The sequence below is a fragment of the Pseudorca crassidens genome, chromosome 16, assembly GCF_039906515.1.
Source record: "Pseudorca crassidens isolate mPseCra1 chromosome 16, mPseCra1.hap1, whole genome shotgun sequence".
Taxonomy (NCBI): Eukaryota; Metazoa; Chordata; class Mammalia; order Artiodactyla; family Delphinidae; genus Pseudorca; species Pseudorca crassidens.
In genome coordinates, this window is record NC_090311.1 from 54,380,788 (window position 1) to 54,399,942 (window position 19,155).

Sequence of the window (19,155 nt, forward strand, 5' to 3'; positions counted from 1 at the left end):
CCATAAGCAGGGCTGGAGGGATGGGCCAGTCTGTCTCACCCACCCCTGCCCGGGATCTAGGACCCCCAGATGTGGCAGCCAGCACCACCTCTGGCTGGAGCCACCTGGAGCCCCTTGGAGGTAAGAGTCAAGTTACACTTCTGGCTTTTGAGGCAGGAGGACATCCTCTTTAACAGAGGGTACAGAGGTCACATCTCTTGCCCAAGGGCATGCTGCTAGGCAGTCTTTTCTAGAACCAGGGCAGAAATGCTGGTCTTTTGACTTGAGAATATTGGGGACAGTGGCCTGTTCCCAGGGTCTGCTTCAATGAGATGGGCCGCCTTTCCTGAGGAATGATATATGGAGGAAGTGGCTGCCCCAAGTCCTTGCAGCAATGCTGGAGGGGGTGATGGTGGTGATGGTGGTGGACACGGTGACAGGTCTTCAGCCTCAAATCCAACTCAGAAAGAGCAAGATGAGCCCGAGTCGACCTCTGCTGAATTCCCCTCCCTCGTACCGGGCCGGACAATTAGCAGGTGCACGATAAATATCTGTGAATTAGTGAATGAATTCACCCACCGCGCTGAGAGTCTGATGCGTCAGAAAGGCAGAAGCATGGGCGGTTGGAACCAGCCCCGTGGTGTAGGCTTGTGGATGCTGTGAACCGTCTGCTGCTTCCTGCAGCCCCTCCCCAGGCCTGACTTGAGAGGGTGGTAGGATGTTTCTGTTTGAGGAGGGACCCGGAGAGATAAGAGATCTCTTTTCTCCATGGAGTGGCCTCCCATCCTCCGGAGTTTGGTACCGGGGAAGAGGCCGATTCAGACCTGGGCTGGGCTCTGGGTCTGTAATTGACACGGCTAGAATTCCTTCCTCATTTCTCCTGCCTGCATACCAGCCAACTTTCTTACCCATCCCCTATTTATCAAATTTTCTTTAGGCTCTTGCCCTGTGCCAGGCCAGTGCTGGGATGGAACGGTGACAAGGCTGATACCAAAGAGAGAGATGCAGTTTAGGGGTCACAGGAGCTCACCGTCTGGCAGGGGAGTGACCACAATCATAAAATTGTCAGGTGCTGTCAATATGACTGGATACTCAGGTGAGAGTTGGGGCAAGGACTCAGAGCCAGGTGGGGAGACTGATCCTTTCTTCCTAGAGGCAGGAATTTGATCCGGACCTTGAGGGATACGTAGGATTCAGGAGTCAGAGAAGGGGAGAGGGAGGTGTGTGTACTGAGACACAGGTAGCAAGGTGGGGTGTGCTCACAAAAGTGTTTGGTGGGGCTGAGCCTCGAGTTGTTGGGATACAGGGTGGGCTTGGTGGGAGACGCGGTTGGAACACTAGGTTGGAGTCAAGAGTGCGAATGGACAAATGCAAAGGCCTTTGGAACTTTTCTGGGGGCAGTGAGCAGTTACAAACCATGATGGTCATGACTATAGCTGTTATCCAGGAAGAACGTCCGTGCCAGGTAGAGGGTCGTTCGGCAAAGGCCTATAGAGAGGATGAAAGACCTGGGAGGTGGGGAGGGTAATGGTGATACTGACGGTGAGAGCGATAAGGGTGCTGAAAAGGGTGGGTGATGGTTGCTATGATGATGGTGATGATGATAATCATGCTGGTGGTGGCGAGATGGTGATGGTTTGATGATGGCGGCAGTGGTGATGATTCAGGCCCCTGACGGCAGCCTGGGCTCTGTTGTTTGACAGAGCCTTGGGGAGATGGGGGTGGGGGCTGAGAGAACTTGCCACGGGCGCTCCTTTCTCTCTTCTCCCTCAGCAAGACCTGCACAGCTCCTAAAGCTGTTCAGAGCAGCGGGGGTCCTCTCTGCTTGGTGGGCTCCAAGGAGTGAGTATGGAGTGGGGCTTGGGGAAGCCCCTCCAACACCCAACATTGCCGGAACCTGGGCGGCCGGTCCAGTCCAGACGCAGCGCCCACTCAGCACATGGCCTTGCCCACCATGGGACCCAGGTGGGACCCAGCTGCAAATGGCAGCCTGGCCTGTGCTGCCCTTTCCCACTACAGGCCCTCGCACCAAGCAGGAATGTCCTCAGGAAACGGGTTACCTCTCTCCTGGGGGTACTTCTGGATTCCCACTTGCAGCTCCAGCCAGGATGTTTTGCAATGAGCTTAGAGAAAGCATTCATTCCGGGAAGACTCAGGGAGTGGAATGCTCCCTGCCAGCAGGGGTGTGGGTAAGAGGGCGCAGGGCTGCCTGCTGGGCTGGGGCGGGCTGAGGCGGGGGTGAGGTAGGCAGGGGGCAGTGCGGGCTGCCTGGTGGGCCCGTTCCTCAGCCCTCGGTGACTTTGGCCTCTGGGCTGTTTATCTGTCTGCTTGTCCATCTGGCTTAGAGGAGCTGGCTGGTTCAAGCTAGTCCCCCAAGCTGTCTGCTTATTATACGGTACCTTGAGCTTTGTTTTATTTTATTTTTGAATATTTTTGAATACGACTCAGAAGTGATTACTAAATGAAAAGGTATACTCAGCCCCAACCCTGCTGCTTCTGGCCATGCCCCCATGACCCCTATAAATAACAACCCCCCCAGCCCCTGTTTTTTGTTTATTCACCCAGTGTTTCTGTTTGCAGAATAAGCAGCCACGTAGCTGCATTTGGATCGCCCACATTTCCTACCTCAGCAGAAGCATTCTGTGTGCCTTGCTTTGCACCTTGTTTTTTCCCACTGAACAGTCTTACCTGGAGATCCCTCCACACTGGTAACGTGGAGACCTGCGTAGTCCTCTGTTGGAAGGGCTGAGTATAATCATTTCAGGCTTTTGAGGTTTAAAACCCAGGTGCCTACAAATACTGGGCTGATTCCCCAGCTGGGCATTTTATAATTTTTCCAGGACCCCAACCCAAAGTGCCCGAGTCTTCCCTCCCTGTACAGCCCTGCTAATGCCACGGTCTCCTGCGATTCTTCCCTCCTTCCCATGTGGACGCATTACTGTTCATGCTTTGCAGGGAGGAATCTGAGGAATTGCAAAATCAAGTAACACACCTAAAGGGATAACTAGTGAGTGATGAACTCTGGGATTTGGATCCCAAGCAGTCTGGGTCTAGACTCCTTCCTCTTCATGATGTCACACTGCGGGGGAATATAGAGCTACCTAGTCCTCCCTCTTCAGGAGCCACATGGAGCCCCTGAGCCCAGAGAGGGGCGGGAACTTGGTCAAGGTCACAGAGCTGCGCACTAGCAGCTCCCAGAGGGGAAGCATCACTTGGTCTCCAATGGGTACCTGATGCTCTCCCGTATGTGAGTGAGGGCTCCCCAGGAGGACTCCTCTCCTCTGAACTCCTAGGCTTCAAGCTCACAGTGGCTTCTCTGCCCACTTGCCAGGCTTAATGTCAGACTCACAGAAGCTCGCCGCTAAACGATTTAACAGTTTCATTGCACAGATGGACATACCGAGGCAGGAGGGAGAAGGGGAAAGGTCACACAATCCAACTGCAGCAGAACTGGGGTAGATTCCAGGTCCCATGACTGGTAGTCTGGGCATCCATCCAGGCCCCAGCTTGCCTAAAGCCAGCACCCTCCTTACCTGGCAGTGTCGGTGTGCCTCCTTTCCAAGCTTCCTCTTGGCTTCTTTCAAGATGACCACTTCCTCTCAGTCCTTGCCCATGGGTCAGGAAACTCCATTTCCATTCGTTTTCATTGGCTAAGGCGGTCTCTGCCAGCAGAGGGGTTTGTGCATGAAATCCTGGCAAAGTCGCAGCTGAAATAACATCCTCGTCAGTGTAAAACTCAAGGGCTGACTGTGTGTGCGCATGCATGTGTGTAGGAATGTATTGTGTATATGTGCATATGTGTATTATTTGTGTATATGTGTACTGTGTGTACATATGTGTCCTGGTGTATTGCGTATGTGTATGCATGTGTGCATGTGCATTGAACTTGTGTGCATTTATGCATGTGCATGCGTATATTGTGTACGGTGCACATATGTGTGTGGACATGTGTATTATATATGTATGTGTGTATATGTGTGTGTTGTGTATATATGTTTGTGTGTGTATTGCATATCTTGTATATGTGTGTGCATGTGTCTTCTGTATGTGTGCACATGTGTATGTATGTGTGTGCACATGTGTATGTTGGGTACATGTGTGTATGCATGTGTGTATGTGCATGTGCGTGTGGCAGTCAAGGCTCAAACACATAGACCCACAGCCTTCCCTCCACAATCTCTTGGTGTTGAACCTTTTTCATTCTCCAAAGAGATGCAGTTTGAAAGATCTATAGGTCCTGGGTGGCCTTGAGATTCCTTTGGCACTTGGAGGTGGGGAACAGCCTGAGGCGGGCGGCCACCTCTGCTGGTGGTCTGAGGGCAGGCTCAGGCCCCAGGGAAACTTAAGATCTTCTGGTGAACGTGTGATTTTAGACAAATCACTTCCTCCTTCTCGTCTCAGCTTTCCCTCCCATAAAGTGGAGGTATAACGTCTGTTTTGTTTTACCCCCAGGGGCATCCTGAGGACGAGGTGAACTACTTGTTTTGGAAACTGTACCAAACTCTTCCCAATTCTGTGATTTCCAAGTTTTGCAGGCAAAAGAAATCGCACTACAATGTTGTCCTGTATCAGATGTATACTCACGTATGAATGCAAAGCTGAATTTAATTTTGCGTAGGAGTGTTTGGGAACTAGGGTCATATACTTGAGGGTGTGGGTGCCTGTGTGTGTTAATTAGGATTTCCTTACAATTGCGTATCGTCTGCATGGAGCAGAGCAGGGCCTAGTGGGTCAGTTTGGGTTTGAATCCCACTGCTGCCCCTCGCTTGACTGGCTTGGCTTGAATAAGCCATAGAACCTGGGTGGGCTTCATCTGCTTCATCTGCGAATGGGCCAATGAGAGTGGCCATTCCAGAGTCTCGTGGAGATTTGACGGACTAAGCGCTGAAAGCTCTTGACACGGTGGGAGGCCCGCAGATCACATTAGTAGTTCTTAGTTCACCAAGAACTGGAGGAGAAATAGCACCAGTGCCATCACCTCTAAGGCGAATTATTATAAAAAAGAGGATCGTATCCTCCACCCCCACCCTCTGATCTTTTGCTTTGTCCAAAAGCCTGGATTTGATGGTCTTAAGTATTTGATACTTGGGGTGGGTTTTTCTGCTTGAGGGTGAGAGTGCTAGAGGCGGTTGATGGGAGAGGGAAGCTTCTGGATAGACCCGCGGAGCCCCTTGCTTTCCTTTCCTGGATGTACCTTCGTTGCAGAGGAGAATCCCCATGGCTGGGATCAGAGAACCACACGTGTCTTACAGAATGTCCCGCTGTCCCTGGTAGCTTTTGGGAACTTCAATGCTTCACACTCACCAAGAGGGGTTCTGGCTTCAACTGAGTTTGGGAAACATCGCAAACAGACACCCTCATAGGCGTTAACATGCTTATTGGTATTATTAAAATGCTGTAAAAAGACGCGGTAAACAAATAATTTTAATTTGGTTTAACCCAGCATTTCCCAAATGTACTTTTCTCTTTGCATAATCCCTGCTATAAATCTCTGCAGAATACACTCTGACAAGCGCAGACCAACGGAATCAATAGTATGGAAATCAACAAAGCCACGTGGCCCTGGGTCACTCTCCCAGTCAGGCAAATGATACGTTATAAAGCAGTGCTTCCCAAATGTCAGTGCGCACACATGTCACCCGGGGGATTGTGAAAAGGCAGATTCCAAGTGGCAGGTCTGGGTGGGGTCCAAGGTTCTGCATTTGTAACAAGCTCCCGGGTGATGCCCCTGCCGCTGGGCCCAGGACCACACTTTGGTAAGATTATAAAGAGACCTCTGCTACCATGGAATTTCACCTGTGTCCATCCTTTCAACAGTATTTGGAGACTGGTGGCCACCAAAGCAGTCCCCGAATCAGGCCATTAGACCCATCACCAGGGAGGTGACCTTTCTTTCTGCGCTGGACAAGCAGTCCTGTTAGGGGAAGCCCAGGCTGGGTTAGTGGTTGAAGGGAACACAAGGCCCAAGGTTTGGGGGATTGCAAAGTCCTTCAGAGCTATGAAATCTTGGTTGAGTCTGCCTGAAAAGATGACAATCGAGTTACACTCCTGCCATCTCTCCTGTCTGGGCAAATAAGGTTGGGATTGTTAGTGTTTAATTTATTTATTTATTACTTTTTAAAGAGACATTTCCCCTTTCTCTTTCTTGGGTCTGGAGTCATTAAACAGGGATTAGCTGGATAAATAGAGGAAGTGATTTTTAAACTGTTTGCAAACTTAATGTGAAGAGCCCAGCCTTGCAAATTATCACGTCTAATCAGAGGCCCTCGCTTCACTGCTCCAGTAATTGTACTGGTATTAGTCAAATTCTTGTTGTCTCCTCATTAGCCGTGAAAAGGAGACTCAAGATGTACTTCATTAGAGTGTCCTGGAAATATATTGCTAACGTGGAGATGGAGGCAGAGCGAGGGAGGGAGGGAGGAGGGGGAGGGGTGTGGAGGGCGGGGCAGGAGGTGACCTGACGCATCACCTCTCTCCAGTCCCTCTCTCGCCTGCCTCTGGGTTCAGTTCCTCTGTGTGCCGCAAGGAGGGTGGGCCAGCTGAGACCCGAGGGCCCTTTCTGTCCGACACTGTTGAGTCTCTGGTTCTAAGTTTTGAGGCTTTGATCAGCACTGGATGTTCTTTCAGATCCTGGAACTTACGCTTTTCCAGGAGCCATGCTTACCAAGGACAAAGAGAGCTTTGGGTGTGCTGAGCTGGTCTGTGCTTCTCCATGATTCCAAGGCAAAATGGCGAAGCGCTCAAACGTCAGCCAGACACCAACCTGCGGCTCTCCTCGATATTGTCTGATAGGAGTTGCAGTCAACATTTTCTCCTCCTTCCCAGCCTGCATCCTTCCTTCCATTCCTCCCTCTTTCCTTCCTTCCTTCCCTCCTACCCTCCCTATGTGTTCGGAGTGCATTTTCTTCATCCTCATTGTCTTTCTTCTCCTCCTCTTCTACCCAACATATATTTATGGAGTGTCTAGTCCTGGAGCCATTTAAATTTAAATTAGTTGAAATAAAGTAAAATGAAAAGTCAGCTCCTCATTTGCACTAGCCACATATCAGATGCCCACATGCCACACGTGGCTAGTGGCTGCCACATTGCGGGGTGCAGAGAATTCTACTGGACAGCCGTGGTCTAGTCTCTTTCTGTTACATCCTGTGCTCATCAGCCCAAGGGTGAGGAGTCTGTGAAGCCAAGGAAGAGAGAATCCTCCCCCTAAGATGCTCACGGTCAGGTGGGGGAATTATCACACCTGATACAGTTGGTTAAAGATGGGTCCAAGGACTAGACTAGAGGTACACACCTATAGCTACCTGCACGGTAGAGGTCAGCCTGTTGAGCTGGAGACCCAGCCAGGCTTCCCAGAGAGCAGGGACTTTTCCACTAGAGGTCTGTCTGCGTTTGTGCTTGTCTTAAGGATGAGCCTGGCCCATCAGTGCCCCTGAGCTTGGGGTAACATTACTGCCAGTGCGTTAACAGTAAGCACTAATGGATATGCAGCACGTCCGTCCTCCACTCGCAGCAGCCACAGCGGCATTTTTAAGGCCTGTTGTTTATATCCCTCTGCAGGGACCATGTGTTCCTGGGCTCGGGGTCTGGTGGGCCTTAGCTGGGTGTCTGGGAGGTACCTGCCAGGGCCATTCACCATGGCGCCATTCTCTCCTTATGCAGCCTTCTTGGCAGCCAACCCCGAATCACTGCGTAGGGCAATGAAACGTGCGTGGTGGCTTTTGAGATTCAACACATCTGATTCTGAATTTATGCTGTATCTCTTGCCGAATCCACTGAGCTATGTAAGTCACTCCACAGTCTAAGCCTCAGTTATGACAACTGTAAAATGGGGGTAATATCTACCTTGAACCCTGTTGTTAGTGTTAATGACGTGGCATGCACAGTACCTGCTGTGGAACCCTGGGCAATCAATCAATTCTTCCCCCTCCCTCCCCCCTGTTTCCCTTCCTCCCTTCCTCCATCCCTCACTCCTTCCCTGCCTCCCTCCCTGCCTCCTTTTCCTCTGTCCCACCTTTGGTCTCGACGGGAACGTTGGGCTGCCGTCCTCTTTGGCAGAAGCCCTTGGTCTCTCCCGCCTTCTGGATGCCGTCCTGCCATGCTCTGTGGCTTGGAATCCAATTTCTCTACCTCTGAGAGGATAAAGGGCTGAGTCAGCTCCCCAGATATTCACTCTCGAGGTTCCAAGGGGTCTGGGGGCGTTAGTGCCAGCACTCGGGCTGCTAATGGACTCAGAATGGATTCAGGGCTGATGACACAGCCCTGAAATGTGGAGTTTGCTGGAGGAACCATGGTGACCTTTTTTTTTTTTAAAATGACTTCCACACAATAGGTTTCCTTTTAATCAGGAACTTGTTGTCTGCATTTCTGGCTTCCAGTAACTTCCTCCCTGGCCCTACAAAGGCCACAGGAGGATTAATTAGATGCTCCTGATGCTGAGGGATGGAAAGGGCCAAAGCAGCAGCCCTGGCTCTCCTCCCCACTGTCCTGGTGGTGTGGAAGGCATGAAGCCCCCGAGGAAAACCCACTTCACTGGACTCTTAGACACTCCCAGCACTGCAGATTCAGACCTGCAGGTGCTTGAAAGTCAGAGGTGAGAAGGGGGTGAGAGCTTTGGGAAAGATGACCTGGGAGGCTCAGAGAGGTTAATTGACCTGCCAAGAATCACGGAGCTGGTCAGGTGCCCTGGGCTAGACTCTTCTTCCCAGTGTCCTTTCCACACTTGACCCTTAATCAATCTACCGTCGGTGCCCACCCACCACTTGGGAGGCACTGTGGGTCTCCCAGAGTGTGCATTTCACTGTCAGCCACTGTTCCTGGAAGAAATGCTTTTTTTTCTTCCTGTGGCAATTGTCTTTCCAGCCTGACTGCCAGCGCAGGGTCACGGGAGACGATCTGGACTCCATGACCTTGACTGTGCTGCTTCCCCTCCAAAAGCCAGCTTCCTCTTCTGGAAGGTAAGGGTGCTGGTAACGGCACCGTCTTTGGATCCCTGCTGGAAGGCAGAAAGGAGCTGCCATGTCAGTGTTCAACAAACTACTGGCTCAAAATAATCCCCTTTTAAGGAAAAAGTTACCAGCTGCGGTAAGTTCTATAGGACTAATGGACCCAACCTGAGGTTCTCGAAGTATGGTCCCTGGACCAGCAGCAGCGGCATCATCTGGGAACTTGTTAAAATGCAAATTCTCAAGCGCCATCAGAAATCCTGAGGGTGGGGCCCAACAGTCTGTATGTTAACAAGCCCTCCAGGCAATTCTCATGCCCCCTAAGTTTGAAACCCTCTGGGCTAGACTTTTGCTTTCCATGGACCCAGAGGAGGGAAAGATCGTCGTGGATGGGGGTGTGGGCTTAAGGACCACCTCCAAAGAAGGCAATAGAAGTGGACATTGGAGGGCAAGTAGTTGCTGGGTGCTGGGGAGGCATTCAGGTGCCAGCACAGTGGTCTGGAGCAGGGATGCTGAAGGCAGATCTGCCAAATGCCCACAAGGCTGGAAGAGTGACCACTGACCATGGTCAGGATTCAGATTTGACCTTGACGGAATGATCACAAATGCTATGTCTGTATTTGGTAAGAGAATTCAGGATGCCCATTCATCCATCCATCCATCCATCCATCCATCCATCCATCCATCATCCATCCTTTCTTCCAACTAAAGTTTATTTGTTTGAAAGTTATTTGAACCGTATTCTGTGACAGGCATTCAGCTATGCCCTTGGCTTGCAGAAATGCGACAACCAGAGATAACAGCTTGTGTCCTCTGATTAATTGAAAAAGTTAAGTTCTTGAAAATCCACTTTAATGAAAACAAGTTCCCACCAAACGTCACTATCTGAGGTATTAGATTAAATATTTCTGTGTGGCATGAAACAGGAGCAATATTTAACTTGAATGTCTGTTCCCATCTTTGAGGACCTCAGAAGGCTGGGTGTAGGAATTAGATGTGTGACAGGTGGAACGTCACCCAGCTTAACGTCACGAATAAGCTCACTAATTGTTTAGCTCTCAGAGTTTCCCACCTCTCCTTCTTATTCATTTTCTGATTTAATCCTGAAAACAATACTGTGAACTCTGAGGAAATTCAGACTCAGAATTTAAGTGACTTGCCCCAAGTTACAAAGGAAATGAGCCACAGAACCATGACGAAAATGGAATCTTCAGATTCTCCCAAACCCTGAACTCACCATGCTGACTTCCATTCATAATAGTAGAAGATCAGGCGCTGTGTTACCTGAGTCCTGTTTTGGGCAAGGTGGGACCCTTCTGGGATGCCCAGGCTGCCCACGCCATCCATGCATAGGGGCAACCGTGGAGCTGCGTCTAACCCAGAAAGCTACTCAGGAAACCCAAGATCCATTTCCAAAGAAAGGTCATCCATTTTCCAGCATGTGCCGTTCCCTGGAGACACTGGTCTCACCACCGAGCACGGCTACTCTGAAATCGGAATAAGAAACCCTCAGCCTCCTAACACCTGGTGAGCCCCAAGAATTTAACACCTCGCCCACGCCGACAGGTCACTGTGGGGAAAAAAAAAAATCAAAACACACAGTGGTAGTAAAATCCTGGCTCTTCGAACAATATTAAAACACTTCAGCAATGTTTCATATAGAATTAATTAACATAAACCCCAGCATCCTCACTGCTGCAGAGCCCTAAAGTGGTTGCCAGCATTTAATTAGACTTCACCTTTTTTCCTACACCAGCACCACTTTATAATAACTGCAAATCATTATTAATCCCTTTGGTGTTCACTGTAATAACATTAATCATGATGAACTTCTTTCTTTAGTAATGTGTATGTAATATGTAATTCCATAGCAATTTAGTATTAGTTAAGGCTAAATTGAAATTTATTTCACAAAAAAGATACTATTTGTTATTGGATCCTGTATATTCATAAAATAATATTTTAGAGCAATTTATACTGAGGTGACCAGATGAGGAGGCATTTGGCAAACTGCGAAAAGTTCAGAGACAGAACAATTTGCTGCTGATTCCTGGAGCGTACGTGATTGCTGGTGTCTCGTATCCCAAGGTACTTGAAACAACAAATCAGAAAATGGGTAAGCTATGATGGGATGGGCCTTTGAGATACCGTACCTTATCAATCTGAAGCCATAGCATTGGACAAGAATGTATCTTGGAGTCATTTCCAGAACCAAGCCTGTGATTTATTATACCAGATTTCAAGAGTCAAGCCACGTTTTTGGCCTCTCCCAGTCTCAGTCTTCCCTCCTGTAAAATGGTTACATTATCCCCTCATGATGGTCTTCAGGGATTCCAAGGATGTGATAGATTTGAGTGATTTGGAAAATTGCCATAGCTGAGAACGTACGCGATGCTAGGGAGAGAAGTTATGGTCTATGTGTGCTTTATTTTGTTGTTTAATTTCATTTATTTTTGTGATAGAATGCTTGGAAGTGGAGATGTTGAGAAGGGAAAAGAAGGTTTTTTTTAAGATATCAGCTGTACATGTCACTAATGTGAAGGTGTCACCTTGTCCCGGCCTTTGCCCTCTGCTGGGCGTATTCGGACACTCTGATGTTGACAAACCTCTGGGGACTTTCCTCTGTTCATTCATCCATTCATCTCACCAGGCAGGAGTGGAAGACAGAAGGATGAATAAGACATAGCTCTGCCTTCGGGAAGCTGGTGGTCTAGGGGACATGACTATAAATGGATATTTAAAATATATTCTGATAAGGGCAGTAGATACATGCTCAGGTAAGCGGTGATACTAAAAATAAGTAACAGCACATAAGGCCTAAGCCCTGACTAATCAGCGTGGTGGCTGGCAGGTGGGCTTCAGGAGGGCATCCGGATGTGCAGTAGATGGACACGGGCTGGGCTCAGGGCATGATGGGATCCCAGAAGAGAGCTTTCTAGGCTGGTGGACAGGAAGGGGGAATTCAGGGAAATCCCCCTAGAGAAGGAGAAAGTCTTAAGTGACAGTGGGCTCTGGCGAAGAGCAGGGAACAGCAGAGGAGCAGCTCAGCGACAGGAGGCCCCTCGATGTGTGTGAGACAGTAGCTAGGAGCAATTTGCGCTTATGGAGGACACAGTCTCCTAAGAGAGAAGGGGCAGCCCCACTTGACCAGTGCACAGGACCCTCATGGAGGGCTTTGTAAGCTGCACTGGGGGAACTTGGACTTCAAAGCCTGAGGGTGTGGGTTGGGAGTGATGCAATGGGCAGAAGCATTGCTTTTGCTTTTGTTCTGTTTTGGGCATTTTTTAAAAATGTTATGGTATAAGTGATATATGTGACATAAAAATTAAGCATATGTCTGGAAATAGATACCATAAACAAAATCAAAAGACATATGATAAATGTTGGAAGAAAAGATTTGTAGGATGTCTTACAAAAAATTAATAGCCTTTATCTAGAAGGAGCTTTTACAAGTGGATAAGAAAAAGACAAATAACCTGATAGATAAATGAACAAGAAAAAGCCACAAATAACCAATAACACAGAAAAAAAAAAGGCTTGCACTAACAAAGAATCAAAGAAATGAAAATGAAAATAACAACGAAAGACCAGTTTTTAAACCAAATTGACACAGTTTGAAAGTGTTGGTAGTATCCATTACGGGAGAGGGAAAATGGGCACTCTCATAATTGGTGGGAGTGTAATTAGGGTACAATCTTTTCACTGTTAAGGTTTAAAATGTGCATATTATTTTGATCAGAACCCCCAGTTTTGGAAGTTGAAGCTACAGAAAAATTATGGTGTAAGAAGGTGAGGTGAGGTATAAAAAAACCCTGAATGTTCATGGATAAGGAAATGTTTGAATAAATTAATGTACATCCATGCTATAGGATATTAATCAGTGACTTGGAGGCATGCCCTTGGTAATTATTAAGTGAATACAACAGAAAGTACACTATCAATTCATTGATGTTAAAAACGTAATACGTGCTCATTATAAAGAATTCAAGAAATTAAGAAAACTATTAAGTAAAAAAATAATCTTCTCCCAAATGTAACCCTCAGAAATCAATATATATCTTTTTTTTTTTTTTTTTTTTTTTTACGGTACGCGGGCCTCTCACTGTTGTGGCCTCTCCCGCTGCGGAGCACAGGCTCCGGACGTGCAGGCTCAGCGGCCATGGCTCACGGGCCCAGCCGCTCCGTGGCATGTGGGATCTTCCCGGACCGGGGCACGAACCCGTGTCCCCTGCATCGGCAGGCGGACTCTCAACCACTGCGCCACCAGGGAAGCCCCACAAAGCTACTTTTTAATAAAAAAAGTATTAAATTTAATTTTAGTTTAGTTTAAAAGAAGAAAAAGAATCTAAAGTAAAATGGAAGGAATTGCTCCATTTAAACAAATATTTCTTCAGCACAAGAGATACTCTTTTCTAACAGATTCCCTCTGAGGGATTATAGAAAGCATTAGGAGGTGGGAGTCAGTTTAAAACCACATCTTTTAAATTTACACAGTATTGATTGACTTCCTGCTGAGAGAGATGAGGGGTTGAGCACTCTTATACTTCCCTCTCCTCCCTCTTCTCGTACCTGATATTGTTAGTTTTATTACTTAAAAAAAATATTTTAAACTTTACAACATTTCTATTCTATTCTATAGGCATAATTACACCAGTTTTTAAGTCTTAGAAGTACATTTAATGAACTCTGTGTGTAGAACAATAGCTTCTCCATACCTAATTTCTTTATGCAGATATAACTGTTAGTCGACTGGTATATGAGTCAGAATTTGGATCCACCGCATATAACATCCACAGAACAACAACAAAAATGGTGGTTGAAGCAAAATGAAAGTTTACTTCTTTTTCATATAAAGTAAACCTGAAGCAGCAGACCAGAGGAGGTTTGGCGGATCCACAAATTTATTAGGCAGCCAAGCTCCTTCTAGCTGATTTCTTTATCATCACTAGGTTTAGCTTTTGTCCTCATGGTTTAAGATGGCTGCCAGGACTCCACCCATCACATCTATATTTTAGACAGCAGGGTGGATGACGGTTGAAGATGATGCCCTCCTTCCCTTTAACTGGACTTCCTGAAAGTTGCACACATCACATCTGATTATGTACTATTGGTTAAACTTCATGACTTGACCATAACTAGCTGCAAAGAAGGCTAGAGAATGTAGTCTTGTAGGTGGGTGACAATGTCCCCAGGGAAATATCAGGGTTCTTATGACCAAAGAAGGCAGAAAAGTAGACATGAGAAGGTAATAATAAGTCTCCACCACTGGGTTTCTACCACTACTAGCTGGATTTCAAAATCAAATAGCTTTTCAACAAGGAATCAAGCATGCTATAATTCCTTCAATTCTTTCCTAGCTGGAAATGTCTTCCTGTGGCCTTTATTCTTGAATGACATCTTGGCTGGATATAATAATCCTGGCTTACATTTTCTTTCCATCAGAATTTTGAATATATTCCTCCATTGTCTCCTGGAATTATATATTGTTGCCAAAGATTCTAAGGTCCATCTGTTTCAATACAGCTTATCAATGACTTACTTTTCTACCTGGACTGGTGAAGCATTCTTTCTTTGTCCTTAAAGTTCAGCAAATTGCCAGGTTATGTCTGGATGTTGATGTTTCGGTGTCATCTCCCTGCCTCCTGCCCCAAGACCCTTGGGAACGGTGTGCTTTCTAATCAGCAAGTTCCATAATTTCTCTTTTCAGGGATTTTTTATTTCTATTATTACATTTCTATTTCATTTATGGTGCTTTCTCCTATGAAAGCATCAGTTATTCTAACATAAGATCAACTTTGTCCTCCAAATCCACTAAAATCTCACTATATTCTTTGATCTTCTTGTGTTTTTCCTGTGCATTCACCGTGATCATCTCAAGCGGAGGGGTGGCATAGGGCCACAAGGGCTATGAACTGCAGGGCTCCGGGGGGCCCCTGCAGTACATTCACATCATGGACTAAGATATGAAAACTCCCTGGAGTTGCACCACTTGACAGCACATTCACAACTTTTTATTTGATATCAGGAATTAATTTTTCCTCTGCATTTATTCTGTTCTTCATTCTTAGGATTTATTTATTAGTTCTATAATTGCATTATGATGGTTCTCCTTCTGTTTCCTTGCCTCTGCAGCTCCCTTTTCCTATTGTTCTAGAGCTTTTTTAAACAGCTTCACAGAGATGTAATTGACATACAGAAAGCTGTACACATTTAAAGCGAAAGTGTGGCAAGTTTTGGCATATGAATACACCATGAAAGCAATTAACACAAATCAACATAATGAACACATACACCACCCCCAAAGTGTCCTTGCACGCCTTGGTAATCTTTTTATCTCCTTGTTAGCTTATTAACACTATACCTCTTTATTTAGTTATTTTGTCATCCTAGTCTTGGTTTTAGGGTATGTAGTATATGTCTTCAGCTTAATACAGTCCACCTTTATTTGATATTTTATCACTTCATGTATCGTACAAGAGCCTTACAGCCGTATACTTCCTTTCTCCTCACCAGGCCTCGGAGCTATTGTTGCTATACATTTTACTTCTACATGTGTTATAAGCCCTTTGATGCATTGTGATTAAATTTGTTTTAAATGGTCAATGATCTTTTAAATAGATTTAAATAATAAAAAAACATCTTTTATGTTTATTGACATAGTGATAATTTCCAGTGATATTTATTTCTTTGTGTAGATTTCAGTTTCTTTATGGTATCATTTCTTTTCTGCTTGGATGCTTTTCTTTTCCATATTTTGTATGACGGGCTTGTCGTGATGAATCCCTTCAGCTTTTGCTTGTCTGAAAAAGTCTTTCCTTTGCCTTCTTTTTGGAAGACTAGTTTTGCTGGGTATAGAATTACAGGTTGGCAAGTCTTTTCTTTCAGTACTTTAAAGATATTGCTCCTTGTCTTCTGGCTCACATTGGTTCTGACAAGAAACCTGTTGTTATCTGTATTTCTTTATACAGGATGCATCTTGTCCTAACTCCGGCTGCTTTTAAAATTTCTCTTTATCACCGCTTTAAAGCAATCTTTTTATTGTATGGCTTGGTGTACTGTTCTTCATGTTTTTTGTGCTTGGGCTTTGTTGAACTTCTTTGATCTTTGTGTTTACAGCTTTTATCAAATTTGGAAAATTTTCAACCATTATTTTTTTTAGATATTGTCCTGCTATTTCCTTATGACTCCAATTACACATCCATTAGGTTACTTGAGTTTGTCCAACCATTAGGCAAGCTTTCTTCATTTATCCTCAAATTTATTTCATGTTTAATTTTAGATAGTTTCTACTGCTGTATCCAAAGCTTATAAATCCTCTTTTTCTGTGATGATTTATTGGCTGTTAATCTCATCTAGTTTACTTTTCATCTTAGACGTGGTAGTATTCATCTCTAGGATTTTGATTTTGGTCTTTATATCATCAGTCTCCATATCTCTTTCCCTCAGTTTCTTGAACATGAGAAATGCAATAATAATTACTGTTTTAATGTCTTTGTGTACTGATTATATTATCTGTGTCATTTCTAGGTCAGTTTTGATTGATCATATTTTCTCCTTATTATGGATTATCTTTTCCTGCTTCTCTGATAATTTGTTGTCGTATATCAGAAATGCTGAATTTTATCTTATTGGATGCTAGTTTTATATTCCTATATATATATATATATATATATATATATATACTTTTTTTTTAAAGTCTTGTTCTGGAATGTACTTAAGTTTCTTAAAAACTTAATCCTTTCATGTTTGCTTTTAAGCTTTGTTAGGTCTGACCACAGCAACGTTTAGTCTTGGGCCAATTTTGCTTCACTGCCTGAAGAAAATGTTTAAGTACTCTGTTTAATGCCTGTGGATTCTGCCTGGTGGGAACAGGAAGTCTTCCCACCCTGCATGAGCACCTGCATGTGTTGATGCCTAGAAGCTCCAGGCCACACAGTGGGGCAATTGTAAGGCTCGTCTCTTTTGTTTCCCATCTTTAAGGGATCCCCATCCTTTGTTGCCTGTCCCCCATCTCGAAAACTGTTGTTTCATATATTTTGTCCATTTTCTTGCTTGTTTCAGGTGATAGGGTAAATCTAGTGCTTGTCTCTTCATTTTGGCTGCAAATGAAAGTTTTTCTATTGTTTTATCATCTGTTCTTTACCTTCTTATTTTGATACATTTATTTATTTATTTAAGCTTTATTATAATGAGGAAATGTTCTTCTGTTATTTGGAATTTATTTTCCAGACTGGGTCCTTTTTTTTTTTTCTTGAACAATGTTTGTATGGTCCCCATACTGATTATTTTAATCTGTTTATACCTAACGTAGAGACTGCTGTTCAGTTCTTGACTATGAAATTGTGAGTGGATTTGCTTAAGGTTGCCACTTTAACTGAGACATATTTCTCTTTCTCTCTGAACTATACTTTAAGGTTTAGGTGTTTTTATTGTATCAACCATTCTGTAGTTGAGAATGCAAGGGGAAGAGGAAGATTTAAGAAAGAAAAGACTTTCAATTTCACCCCCACACAGGGTCATCTGATTTTTAGAAAATATTCAGGGAACTAGGTTATAAACACCATGAAGGCAGGAATTTTGGCAGAGAGGGGTCCGTTTTGTTCACTGTTGTATCCCTAGTCCTGAAGATGGTGCTTGGCAATAGTAGATTCTCAGTAACTAAGATTCGAAAGAGTAATTGATTCCATTTATTGATTCCTTGCTTTATTCCAACTACCCCCCTCCAGGAGGGTCCAGCTCTCTTGGGCAATAGGGTAGGTAGAGCGTCCAAGCATCAGACTGATACAAGTGCTCTGCAACCAAACTGACTGACAAGTGTCCCTTGGGCCAAAGTTATTTCAGGCGGCTACGCCCATCAATAGAATGGTTAGGACCTTGTGGACATGTGGTCACGTGACATAATTTAGGCTGATTTCACCCCAAGTCAGTGGGAGAAACCATGGCCTCTCAAGAGCACACACCGATTTAAGCTGCCATAGCCCTCAAACGCTCCCGCTTTGTCCCTAGCACAGCCCTCTCCCAAGCTCTTATGGTAGTACTAAAATTGGATGATGTGTCGGTCCATGTCCAAGTACCAATAACTGCACTTACATGTTGCTTTTCTCTTTCTGTGACTCTCTTCTAAGACAGGGAGGAGCTCATGCACAGACCAGCCTCTGTTGGAACCCCTGCTTCATTTGGTCAAACTCCAGCAGGCTCTCAGCTCACCTCACTCTTGAGATGGCAAGGACGTAAACAGTCTGCCGCAATTCCACGCCTTGCTTTGTCTGTACTTCCTCAAGGTCCCAGAGACTTGTATATTTTCCATCGAGCTCACTGACTTCAGATAGTCTGTGTTTATTAACCATTGTGATATATTACCCCTTCAGTAGAATTCATTTCCTTTTGATCACTGTTGCCCACTCATCAACATTTCTATGCACCATAAATATCACAGAGCCTCTCGACAGCACCGCGATGTTTGCTGAGCCCCTCAACCTCTCTCTGGGCTGAGGGGCTCTGGATGGCCGTTAACATTGGTGTCCAGTCTCAGCCATGATTTCTGGGTCTCCTGGAGATGCGCTGCCTCATGGGAATGGGGAAGAAGGAAGGACAAGCGTGGTGAGGTCCTGGGAGACTCCCAGTTAATAATGGAGGTTCGACACTCACTGCCTTTTTTGGAGTGTCTGCCGAAAGTCATGATGGAGTCAAGATAATCGGCCAGGGAAGCCTCACAGTGCAAAGGTGCACAGCCATTGGCAGGTCTCTAATGAGACGTATCCGGGAAGAGGATTGTGAGTCCCAAGTTTGCCAATATCTGAAACAGGGAGAGGAATGACAGGATGCTCACAGAAGAGCAATAAAAACGATCGAGCCTCCAGAGAGACTGATTTATGACCAAGGGTCTAGGAGCTACATACATTTCACTGTGTCCCAGCAGAGCAAGGGAAGGAAGGGGATGGTGGTGGGATTCTTTGCAAAACCAAGCCTGGGAGAGTGGTAGGAATGGAGGTGGACTTTAAAGGGAGGGAAAGGTACTGAGAAACAAGGAGAAGGAATCTGGAGAAAGGGAGTAAAAAATGTAGAGAAGGAAAGAAAGAATTTGGGGGTGAACTATAAAGACTCTTGTGTAGCTATAAGGGTCCTAGGACTAGAGGGGCAGCTGGGGAAGGATTGAGGTTACCAGGGTCAGCGGTGTCATTCAAATGTACATCACCTCTCTGTCAAGGTCAGAGCTGGGGCTCTTCCCAAAACA

General features: G+C 45.6%; 2 long non-coding RNA genes across 4 annotated transcripts in view; one reads left to right on the forward strand and one right to left on the reverse strand.

Annotated features, from left to right (window-relative positions):
* Positions 1-19,155, forward strand: part of LOC137209150 (uncharacterized) — a 207,921-nt gene that overhangs the window by 136,335 nt on the left and 52,431 nt on the right. The gene's annotated exons all lie outside the window — the stretch shown is intronic.
* Positions 1-19,155, reverse strand: part of LOC137209149 (uncharacterized) — a 455,911-nt gene that overhangs the window by 6,633 nt on the left and 430,123 nt on the right. The window contains exons 4-5 of one of the 2 annotated variants that reach the window (XR_010935919.1): positions 7,991-8,108; positions 3,513-5,304 (exon numbers count right to left, since the gene is read on the reverse strand). This is a non-coding gene — a long non-coding RNA (uncharacterized lncRNA). Of the gene's footprint in view, positions 1-3,512; positions 5,305-7,990; positions 9,133-19,155 lie in introns of those variants that run through there. The other variant, XR_010935918.1, reaches the window with a different exon arrangement.